Below are 13,193 nucleotides of genomic sequence, written 5' to 3' on the forward strand. Positions count from 1 at the left end.
TGTGTGTGTATGTGTAGTATCTGTCGCTATGTGTGTGTGTGTAGTGTGTTTGTGTGTGTTTATGTAGTGTATGTGTAGTTTGTCTATGTGTGTGTGGGTGTGTGTGTCTGTAGTAGACGTGCATGTGTTTGTGTGTATGTAGTGTGTGTGTGTGTCTATGTGTGTGTGTGTGTGTGTGTGTGTGTGTGTGTGTGTGTGTGTGTGTGTGTGTGTGTGTGTGTGTGTGTGTGTGTTGTGTCTTGGCGGGCCCCGGGCCGTGGATCTAAAGCCAGAGTTATGTTAGAAAACAAGCTGGAACACCAGGCCCCGGCTCCGCCTGCCACCCAACACACACTCACCTCTTCCCTAGCCCCCCAACCTCACCCCCCCCCCCCCACAGCAGCAGGAACACAGACTCCCGCTTCTCCTCCTGCTCTCGGAAATACGAGCGGGAGGGACTGGGCCACTCGGTGGTGTGCATTACCAGCTTTGAGCTCCAGACCCGTCCGTCGGCTGGTGGTCCTTACCACCTACATCTCCTGCCTTGGAACCTCTGAGCAGGACTCCTAAAGTCCTGTCGTTACAGTAAACACAACCCTCTGTATGCACTCTGTATCCATGGAGGTGGACTTCTACCAGTGTCCAGTGCCACCAGTAGAAGACTGTGGTTGCACTGGGCACCTCCCAGTGTCGCCCAGTAGAAGAATGTGGTTGTACTGGGCAGTTCCTAGTTTCCACCAGTAGAAGCCTGTGGTTGTACTGAGCTACCCCCAGTGTCTACCAGTAGAAGCCTGTGGTTGTACTGGGAAGCTCCCAGTGCTGCTCAGTACACTCTGTTCTTTTGGATCCGAAGAGGGAAATGCAAACATAGCTCATGTGAACGTAGCCTTACACAAATGACGCCCCATTAACAATACAACCAGTGTATCATTTTGCAGTCACAATAACCGTACTATTCATCCAGAATTTGGCAAGTCTATAAATTTGTGTTTTCCAAGAGAAAAAAATATTTAAAGGGTCAAAGTACAGAGTACTGAAACATCATGTACTCATCTTGTAATCAGCATGGTCCAGGCTTATCGTCATGGTAACACACCCTCAACACACACACACACACACACACACACACACACACACGCACGCGCACACGCACACGCACACACACGCACACGCACACACACACACACACACACACAAACTCACATCAACGCACACACACACACTCACGCACCCACATGCACCAGCGCTGGCATGCACACTTAACTACCACTGATGTCCGCTGGACTTCATCAAAGGCTTAAATCCATCCTATTGTTACACAGAATTGATTTGTAGACAGATGTTTCAACCTTTAGATGGCAGCAGTGAGGCAGGGCTAACACTCTGTCAGTCATGTAGGTAAAGTTTAAGTTTGCTCAACTATCTACAAACTCCCCACGCGGGGGAGAGACTCCTGAGGCCCTGACACACCAGGCCGGTGATTGGACATTGTCGGGCCGTCGGTAAGCGTCATTGGTCCTACTTTCTGCGGTGTGTCCCGCGCTGCAGGCGCTAGCCGGCCCTTGTCTGTGATTTTTCGTCCAAATTACGCAATTGAATCGTTGTTCGAGGGCGTGGTGAAGGAACTCCCTCGTGTGGCTGTTTAGCTTCAGCTAATCGATGCGCTACAAGAGAAACAGGAGTGAGCAAAGCAGCAAATCATCTTATCGTTCATATTCTTGATCAGAAGTAGCTGTATTACGGTCTGAGTGAGGGTGGTCTGAAATGGTGTCAAAAGCTGCTTCATTAATTGTTTTTATCAGCCGCAGTCCTAGGTTTTCCCTTTTGGAAAGATGAATACAGGGAGGGTTATTTAATCTCACGCAGGCAGAGAACGTACGTGCTAGTTGGCCGTTAACTTTTTGGCCTAGGCACAGGCGGCGAGTGGCAATCCAACAGCCGGCCTGCGTCGTAGCTGGTTCTCTGACGTTGCTGTGGTGTGTCTGTGCCTTTAAACCAGCCATATTGTGCCTCGACATAACCAGTTGGTAATTGTTGCTGTCGAAACATCTCAATAACCAGTAATCACACACACCGACACACACACACAAGCTAGCACACGCGCTAGCACACGCGCTAGCACACCCATACAAGTCACACGTGCGCATGTGTGTGTGTGTGTGTGTGTGCACATACACACACCTGTGTCTGTGATATATTTGTTTGTGTGAAAATATGTCGGCGAGCTACTGTCATTCTCAAATGAACAAAACCTGATTCATCCCAGGTGTATGTGCGTATATTTGTAGTTGTGTGTATTTGTGTGCAAGTGTATTTGTAGTTCTGTATGAGTGTGTCAGTCTATTTGTAGTTATGTGTGTGTGTCAGCGTATTTGTTGTGTGTTTGTGTGTGTGTGTGTGTGTTGGTGTATTTGTAGTTGTGTGTGTGTGTGTTTGTGTGTGTCAGTGTATTTGTTTGTGTGTGTTAGTGTATTTTTATTTGTGTGTGCATGTATCTGCGTTAGTGAATTTAGAGTTGTCTGTTTGTTTGTCTGTGTGTTTGTAGTTGTGTGTGTGTGTGTGTGTGTGTGTGGCTCAGTGTATCTGTAGTTGTCTGTGTATTCGTGTGTTTGTGTATTTGAGGATGTGTGTGTGTGTGTTCAGGTGAATTTCTTGTTGTGTATGTGTGTTCGTGGGTGTTTGTTATTGTGCGTGACATGTTTGTGTCACGTTGAGCCCTACCAAATTAACCTATGTGTAAAGTGTGACACCACAAGGCTGATGTAGAAGCTGTCCAACCACCTTCACTATACACCTGAGAGGCTCACCTGTACGCCACTAAGACTCAGAGACACCAGCAGAGGGCAGGATTAACATTACTACCAGAGAGAGAGAGAGAGAGAGAGAGAGAGAGAGAGAGAGAGAGGGAGGGAGAGAGAGAGAGAGAGAGAGAGGGGGGGGGGGGGGGGAGAGAGAGAGAGAGAGGGGGGGGGAGAGGGAGAGAGAGGGAGAGAGTAATATGGAGAGAGTAAGAGAGAGAGTGAGACTGAGTGAGAGAGAGAGAGAGAGAGAGAGAGAGACACACACACGCTGGAGAGAGAGAATAGAAAAAACAGACTTGTGTTTGTGTGTTGGTTTGTGTCTGTGTGGGTGTGTGCAGCATTTATTATTTTATCTTTTATTGAGTTATAAATAAATTTGCTATATGTTATTTTTCCAATCTGTAATACTGCAGCACTCCCCCTGTGTCTTTTGTTAACGTTTCCTTTTTTTTTGCATCTTAAAGCACATTCTAAAGCACTATTAAAATAGTTTATTATATTATACATTTCGATTCTATACAGTTTTGTTTTATACAGTTAAGTCCTCGGTACAGTTGGGTTATTTTAGATAAATTTGGGCCTAAACAGTTTATTTATTTGGTATTGTCGTATTATACAGTTTGGTTCTATACAGTTAAGTTCTCAGAACAGTTTGGTTCTATCAGAGTTTGATTTTTACGTTCTGTCAAAAACAGTTTGGTTCTATACGTTCTATCAGATACAGTTTGGTTCTATACGTTCTATCAGATACAGTTTGGTTCTTTACGTTCTATCAGATACAGTTCGGTTCTATACGTTCTATCAGATACAGTTTGGTTCTATACGTTCTATCAGATACAGTTTGGTTCTATACGTTCTATCAGATACAGTTTGGTTCTATACGTTCTATCAGATACAGTTTGGTTCTATACGTTCTATCAGATAGTTTGGTTTTATACGTTCTTTCAGATACAGTTTGGTTCTATACGTTCTATCAGATACAGTTTGGTTCTATAAGTTATATCAGATCTTATATCTATTAGGTGCAACTAGCAGCCGTTCATCATTGTAGCTGCTGAGACATGCCCTCCATCCAACCAATCTCTTTGATTAAACCCCTTACCCCCCCCCCCCCCCCCCCCCCAACCCCCCCGCCCTGGGCCCCTGTGCCGAGGGCCCCTCTGGAGTCACTCGGGCATTGTTCGGGAGATAAAGGCCTGTTGTCTTACTGTGAGGGGAGTTGATGGGATGGAATCAGAGCTGGATTAGGAGGGAGGTTGGAGCCAGGGCCCCCAGGTTGCTGAGGGCAGCGCGGCACGTCAGTCTGAGCACCGCACACTTCTGCTGGGGAGATTGAGGGATCAGGGTTTAGTTATCCAAATGTGTTTTTGTGTGTCATCTAAAGGATAATTTAAGGCATCAGAGATTCTTGTTGACATCCCGCAAGTTAAGTTGTAGTTCATTTTCAAGGTGCAATTCCTCTCTGGGTCTAGTTTATTTTGCTTTATCCCAGTTACAGTCATAAAGTGTTTGACAGATCCATGTACAATACCTTATTAACCGTAACCTTGTCACAGGCCTCAAGGCTCAAACTGACTAACAAAGACATTACAAATAATAAAGATGACATAACAGATAAATACCTCCTATGGAGGTTGTGTCTGTGGACAGTTTGGATACGGGAGGTTATGAGAGCTATAGGTAATGCTGCCAGGCTTATGCCTACTTACCGAACGCAAAACCAACAAGTAGGCCATAACATAAGACATAAAACAAACACGAGGCATTAAGGAAATTAATGTCACCTCGCCATTGTTGCCAGCGGATTACTGCTTGCAAAATAACTAGTTAAATGCTAATGGTAATGCTTTCAGACAGACCCTAGCCTCGGGACAGGTATTTCAAACGGTGTTATCATCGCCCTAGCTGCTGCTCCTCTTACGAGCAGTACACTGCCTCAGGCTGCGTGTAACTGCACCCAGGCGACCCCTGTAGGCCAAGACAGGCAACAACAGCCAGAAGCCACTATGTGAAAGGGACGCAGCGTAATGTCATACTGCTTGTGTTAAAGCGATGCTGTCAGAGTCAGTATTAAATGTGTCTGTACAGTGTATGTGTGTATGCAGATTGAATAATTTTGTGTGTGTTTGCGTGTGTGTGTGTGTGTGTGTATGTCTTTGTGTGTTTGATTGCAAACTGTCTATATGTGTACGCATCAAAGTGTGTTTGTGTATGTGTGTGTATGTGTGTGTGTGTACGCGTGTGAATGTGCATGTCTGCAGAAGTAGTGTGTGTGTCTGTGTGTGGTCTTTGGTGTGTGTGCAGAAGTGTGTGATTGCAGCAGGAATGTGTGTGCGTGTGTGTGTGTGTGTGTGTGTGTGTGTGTGTGTGTGTGTGCGCAGCAGGGGTGTGTGTGCGCAGCAGGGGTGTGTGCGCAGCAGGGGTGTGTGTGTGTGTGTGCAGCCGGGGTGTGTGTGGGGTCGGCAGGTCAAGTGGAGGCTGATTGGTGGAAAAACTGGAGATGTGACCTGGACATGATACTCCATAGGGAGCCCCTTCGCTCTCTCTGTCTGCATGTCTCTCTACCTCACTCGTTCTCTCCATATATGCATGACTCTCTCTCTTTCTGTATGCCTGTCTCTCTCTCTTCATTTCTGTATGTCTCTCTACCTCTCTAACTGTATACATGTGTATCGCTCTCTGTAACATACGCATATTCACACACACATACACAAACCCCCATCCAACCCCCCACCCACACACACACACACACACACACACGTCACACACACACACACACACACACACACACACACACACACACACACACACACACACACACACACACACACACACACACACACACACACACACACAAGCTACCAGATGTCTCAGCCATTAGACATGTTGAATTATTGATCCCTCAGACCTGGAGACTCTGCATCCCATAATATTCCAGCCTGCCTGTCACTATGGCAACCAAGTGCTTCTGGATCTCCACCCCTGGAGGTCAAAGCTCACACTATACTTTAATACAGATGATATAAGTTGAAACCGACTGACCAAAAAATACAATAGTTAAACTCAAGTATAATAAATAACGATTGCTTCTGGTATGAGCTTTATGTTTTTAGAGAAGTGCTCGGAAGATCCCGACTATTATCATTAATTATTCATATTAATGGTTGGAATTGTTGCTGCTATTATTATTATTCTTCTTATTATTATTGTCTGCATCAAACTGATAAATGTGAGGTGTCATATCAGCACCCAAACCAAACATATAGACACACGCTCGCACAGAGACACACTCACACACTAACACATGCGAACAGACTTATGCACGCACACCATCTGAAGTGCTTTGAGGGTCTGAGCAGCACTGTGTATTGTATTTTTATAAGTGAAGCACATAGAGACGGCCTGGTGTATGAAATGTGCGCTATTAATAAAGTTGACTTGACTATATATAATAACTTATTTACAAACTGAGTGGAGTGAAGTAGAACGTTTAAGATAGTAGGCCTACATTACATTGAACATCATGCAGCACAAACTTACTCACTCTCTGATGAGGGAGAACATTTTAACACACAGTCGAGAGTTGTACGGCTTCCACAATAAAAGTTCATGTATCTCAGTATCCGGTGCATCAGTAGAGCTGGAGCGTAGTGCAACAATAAAAGTACTCAATACTCGGCTGGCCCGATCACGACAACACAATGACATCATAAACAGTGAAGCACGTCGCCCCGCTGACCCACGCTGATGATAGGAGGAGGGGGGGGGGATTTCCATGGCGATGGTATAGATTCACTGATCCATGCACGGGCTGATGGACCTGTAGAACCTGTAGGAAGCTTGTTCCAGGACTACCGATCTAGTTTTAAAGCGGTCCACAGGTTTAAAGTATAGTACTCCCTATCATTGATAGAGCACTGTGTAATAATAATAATAATTTTCTCCATGTATTTTTATATCTTTGTATAAACCTACAAAGATATATATAAACTCATATAATTATGATTAATCTATATATAGACATACTGTAGCCTGTTTAAAATTAATGATAACTATATCAGTATATGTATATACTGTACTTAGCCTACATACATTATTATGGTATACATCTTTAGATAAACTTACATAGCCTACATATACATTAATAAATTATATATCTCAATATACATATAGCCTACGTATATATAAAGGTATATATAGACTTACATGGGCTATATATAGTAATAATAAATATTTATGAATATATGCATAGACTATATGTATATCAATCATTGAGAAGTAAGTATCAAAGCAGAAGGGTTGAAAAAACTAAACACAGGGTCTAAACTAGACCTGTGTTTCCTTCAGTTCTGGGATTTGTAAAGCGATTGGACAACATGAACTGATGGAAGAGAGATGGATGGATGAGCGATTGATGGATGTGTAAACAGATGGATGAGGGATGAATCGACGCATAAATGCGTGGTTGTGTAGTTTGCAGTGTGGAGTAAACATGTCAGCATTTATACTGATAAATGATTTATACACGGGAGAGTGGATGACTGGGTTTTAATGACTGTTTCAGTGGTTTGTGTTCGGTTCTGCCTGCAAGGATCCATTTAAACTGACAGATAAATAGATTAACACACACAGGGTTCCTGTGGGCTGTGATATAGTACAATGGGCTCCTGTCTGACTCATTATAAGCCATTATAAACCGGGTCGTGCTTTCGCGGCGCTCTGGCGCCACCATGTGGCCTAACACTGTCACTGCAGGACTTGGAGCAACAATGCAGCGAAGATTATCGGAGCGATATCTCTCCTTCTATAGACACAAGTCGCACCTGAACATAGTGCTTGTTTACTCGGATTAAACAAACAGAGCCTGCAGAACAAACATTAAAATCCAATGCTGTGGAGTCCAATGTGTAGAGCAAGGCAGTAGCCCCCCCAGGGTTGGAGGTTCAACTCCATAAATATGTTTGTTCAAAATGGAAGGTGGATATGTTTATAGTTTGAATACCAAATAATTTCACAAAACTTTTTCTTTTTTTTCTAAGTATGATAGCAACGGATACTAGTCTACAGCATAGAAGTGGAGCGTGAGTAATCCTACTGGAGAGCGTTGGACTTTATCCACTCAACGTGCTATCATTAGCAGCTTTGTTGTAGCGCTCGGACCAACCTAGAGTTAGCCTAAATTTACTTAACCTGGTCCTTATTGGGTTCAATACTCAACGGAAATAAATTATCTTTTGACATTGGACTGCAATACACTAACACAAATACAGACTTTTATATCATCTTAGCCTATAGCTTATCGTAAGAGAGGTCTTTGTAGCGTGTTGTTGCCTTTATATAATCATTGTTATAGGGCGCCTAATATTCTGCAATGTTCAAGACAATGGCGATGTAATAAATAAGATAAGACAGCAAATCATTAACCGCCGTCTTTGAACAACTAAAAAAAAAACGAAACCGGATAATTAATCCTTTCAAAACCCTATTTGGGTAAACAGAAACTATACTGAAGCGTATCAGCTCTGAACTTTAATATTTTAACATTGGAAAATGGTAAGAGTAGGACTATCCGTGGACGAGGACGAGATGGCAGCATCTAGTGGTCACTTGGAGCATCGGTTAGGCGCCAACTGTGGGTCCGCCCCCCGACCTCATCCTCTCAATACTTTGACCGCTGGGTGTCACGTGGCTCCCAAGGAAAATACATAAATGATAAACAGTGTATTTTAATCTTTTCATCGGCTCTATCCCGTTCGAAGAAGAATATCCAAACTGTCCACGGACATTCCATCCGCAAAACGAGGAAGCAAACTATTGAATGCGTGAGACTGCGTGTCTGACTGAAGAATAGCAGATCTTTACTTAGTTACGCTACGTATCTAACAAACCGATATCGTAATGCATCTTCAACACCCTAAATATATACTTATCATTTCGTGCGACGTTTGATCAGACCAAAAGGTGAAATTAAATGCGCCATCGTGAGCTTTTCACCAACGTGTGCTGACTCGCATCATGGCGGGCTTAAGATGAAGTGGAGACGGCGGGGACAACATGGAGGCGATAAACAACAACAACAACAATAGGCCGTCAGCAGTCCGCCTGCTTACACTCTAATCTCTTCGAATGTCCACTGGTGTCGCTTTCTCACTCTGTGGTCACTCCTACTGGGAATCTTATTTATTGTCTCGCGCGTCCTCCACGGTGACCGCGCGCTCGGTTCCACGCATGACAATACAGGGTGGGGGCGGAGAGGGTGAGGGTGTGCGAGAGAGAGAGAGAGAGAGAGAGAGAGAGAGAGAGAGAGAGAGAGAGAGAGAGAGAGAGAGAGAGAGAGAGAGAGATAGAGGAGAGAGAGAGAGAGAGAGAGAGAGAGAGAGAGAGAGAGTAGAGAGAGAGAGAGAGAGAGAGAGGAGAGAGAGAGAGAGAGAGGAGAGAGAGAGAGAGAGAGAGAGAGAGAGAGAGAGAGAGAGAGAGAGAGAGAGAGAGAGAGAGAGAGAGAGAGAGAGAGAGAGAGAGAGGCGGGGGGGGGGGGGGGGGGGCTGCCGGTAGCACTGCACGTCCTCGCCTGTTGGCAGCGCTGCTATTCATATGGAGAGTATTGACATGCGGGCAATGTGGCCTCCATTACTAACGGCGATACCTTTTTTTTCTACGAGACTGGTTGTATGTTTAGTTGTTCAGGTGCCATGATCCGGCGATACGGCCGCCCACGTTTTTATTCTAATTAATGGACGTTCAGTAATTATATATATATATATATATATATATATATAACAATCTCGAACGCAATGGGATCAAGTGTTTTGACTGCGATGGAAATTGGACGCGGGACTAACGGCTGAATATGGCCATTGTTAAAAGAGTCACAACTAGGACCAGATGTGGAGTTTATTTAGGACTACCCTTTTTGGTTCCTCATCAACGGTGGCTTTGTTTTTAATTTGTGCGTTATTGAAGCCCTGGTTTCCGTAGAGCGACAGTGTTGGTCTGAACGGTGACATGAAATACATTGAAATATGGACGCGTTTGCGCATCCACCAAAAATCCCCTAACAGCGCCCCGCCCACCCGGCCCTCGCCACCGAACATCAAACGCTCCTTTGATATTATGGGATGGCCTTTCCAAGGGCCCTCTGTTCTGTCCCGCGGAGGGTGTGCTGAGAGACGATTTTCATAATTCATATTTTCGTTGTTGTTACCTGGGGCCCAGAAAGTAAAAAACGCTTTACAACGTTTTGCATCGTTGTATTGTGTGCGCATCATATTCGTTACGCACTTGTCATAGACCGCCACAAGATGGTCTGTTTAACCTTATATACAAGATATAGATTATTTATTTCAAGATTAAATATGTTTTTTATCTTTACAAAACGACACAAAGCTACGTTGTTTCTGCTGTGTTTTCACGCACACGGTGTGTCGACTGTCTGGAAAGCATGGCTGCGCCGGGAACACAAAGACCGTCTTTTGCTCTCCTTCCATGACACGACTTGCGAGGAGCCCGAGACACGAACGTGAAATGGCGGCACGAGGAGAGGAGGACAGTGAAACCTGAAGCTCGGAGTTAAAGTCGGAGCCAAACACCGGACTGGATCACGGTCGGCAGCGGATCCGGACTCGGGGACTCCAGACTATTGCCGTTTTTTTTTTTTTTAACTCTAGTTCTTTTTTTGTTCTAATCCATCTATAGGGATTTGACATTGGCTGGCATATAAACAACAAAGTTGAGTGGAGGGTACATAGAATAATGGATATTCACAAAAGGGGAAGTTGCATAACAATACTGGACTATTTACCACAGCATATGCTAACTTTAGTTCTTCTTCCTGTGTTGTAGCTTGTCCAGCCTCTTGAAATACAAAACTCAGCCAAACAAGAATATACATGAAGAGCTATATTAGCGCCCATATTCTCTCTCTCTCTCTCTCTCTCTCTCTCTCTCTCTCTCTCTCTCTCTCTCTCTCTCTCTCTCTCTCTCTCTCTCTCTCTCTCTCTCTCTCTCTCTCTCTCTCTCTCTCTCTCTCTCTCTCTCATCTAAAAATAAGAGCTAGCTCAAAATCCTGTTGTAAGGTCACTCCCTGTTTGCTTTTGTCATACGCGGTATAAAACTTCCCAGCACCTCCTCTCCTCAATTCCTTTCCTCGCTCCTCACGCACTCCGCCCTCGTTCCCCATCTCCTCCTCTCCTCCCCCATCTCCTCTCCTTTATTCCTCTCATCTACCCTCCATTCCTTCCCTCCCTCCTCCCACACCAACTCCCCCCCCCGCCCTCTACTCACCCCCCCTTCTACCCCTCCTCTTCTCTCCTCCCCCTCCCCTGCTCTCCTCCTCTCTCCTCCCCTCCTGCTCTCTCCTCTCCCCCTCCTCTCTCCCAGTCCAGACCATACATGGAGTTGGATGAGAAATGGACTCCAAACAGAGGGAGGAAAGGAGGGAGGGGGGAGGAAGGAGGACACCAAGAGTGATGGTAGGGTTGGGAAACAAACACACACACACACACACACACACACACACAGGCGTACATGCACCATCAGCGTTTCCTCGTCCAGAATCTCTCACCGGACTGGTTTCACGTACGGTAACACAACATGGACCTCCACCTCCTTCTCCTCCTCCACCTCCTTCTCCTCCTCCACCTCCTCCTCCACCACCTCCTCCTTCTCCCCCTCCTCCTCCTTCTCCCTCTCCTGTTCCCTGCCTGCTCCTTCCTTGCATTCACCTCCTCTCCTCCCCCCTCTCACCTCCACCCGACAGGAGAAAGACAATATTTGCTGTCTAGAGGGGCGGGTGGGGGGGGGGGGGGGGTGGGGGTGGAGCCAGCAGGAATGTGGAAGTGGCCTGGTTTTTTCGGTGGGTGCAGCGAGCAGTTTGAGAGGGCGGGGGTGAGGAGGGTGGAGTGGAGGGCGGGCGGGGGCGTGCACACGGCAGACTGATAACGAGGGCGGGCGCGTGAGCCACGGCACACAGTGGTATCTGCCGTGATGCGTTTCCTGTTGTTGTGGTCCTGTTTCCGTCCCCGCCCCCGCCCCCCCTGAATGGGTTAGAAACACACAGACAGAGAGGACGGAGATGAAGATGAGGAAGACGTTGTTGAGGTGCCCCCCTGGGTCTTGGAGCACGGCGCTATCGGTGAGAGTCTTGAGGGGGGCCCGGCCCACCATGTGGCTGTTCAGGGGACACAAGTGGCCCTTTCATTGGCGGTTATCTGGTAACCAGAGTAACAGCTTGTGTGTGAGAGAAGTGTGTTTGTTGGGGGAGGTGAGGGGAGGGGAGTGTATGAAGTTAAGGGAGGAGTAAGGGGACTAGAAATAGGTGTGAAATAGGTGTTTCTGTCTGGTTGGTGTGTGTGTGTGTGCGACTGCATTGATCCCTAGTTGACCTTCGTTTCGCTGACATCATTAATCAATAAGTCACCCTTTCACCAGGATCAAACTCTACACACAGACAGAGATTCACCGGGTGAGAGAGAGAGAGAGAGAGAGAGAGAGAGAGAGAGAGAGAGAGAGAGAGAGAGAGAGAGAGAGAGAGAGAGAGAGAGAGAGAGCAGTATAGACAGACAGACAGTGTACGAGAGAGAGAGAGAAATCCGACACCTCCTTTATGGGTCTCCTCAGGAGCTGGATAGGAGAGGAGGTCTGTGAGGGCCTGAGAACACACACACTTTCCCCTAGCACTCGCAACCTTTCCTTCACCGTCCTTACCTCCATTCCATCTCTACTTCCCTTTCACCCTGTCCTCAGAGCCTTTCCTTCACGCCCTTTTCTTTCTCTCTGTCCTTTCCTCCTTCCTTCCATCCTCATCCCCTTCCCTCACCTTGTTACCTTCCCTTCCTCATTGTCTCCTTTCCTTCACAGCACAATAAAAACCAGAAATACTTGTGTTCTGTTTGAACAGCACCTCACAATGTCCATCTCTCAGATGGTGGCGCTCCACACAGCAGCTCCGCCATACAGGGAGAAGACGGAAGTCTCCGGAATGAAACCAGTCCCAGCGACAAACAGGAAAGCCCCACATTGAGGGAAAAAAAAGAAAGAAAGTAAAAAGCAGGAAACAAAATAGGCGGGCTTTTACTTGTCGCTCTGAGGTCACCAGCAGCCTCGTCCACACCGGGCTGTCGGGCCCCCGGCTCCATCAGAGAACACGAAACCACAGGAGATCCCCCGACTCGTAAAGGGAGAGGAGTGGGAAGGCAGGTTCCCGCGTCTTCACCCGCAGGAGAAAGGTCTCGGCTTTCACACCACAGAAGGAACCCGACTCTGGGGGACCTTCTCTCACCAGCGAGGGTTCATTGTATCCCACAAAGCTAACAGCTAGCCAGCTGATGTCGAGCCTTTGGATTTCTGCTACACGATCCCCGAGTTTTGTTTTGTTTGAATTGTATACATTTAACTGTATGCTCACGTCAGACATCC

Source organism: Gadus chalcogrammus, chromosome 8 (genome assembly GCF_026213295.1).
Source record: "Gadus chalcogrammus isolate NIFS_2021 chromosome 8, NIFS_Gcha_1.0, whole genome shotgun sequence".
In the NCBI taxonomy this organism is placed as follows: Eukaryota; Metazoa; Chordata; class Actinopteri; order Gadiformes; family Gadidae; genus Gadus; species Gadus chalcogrammus.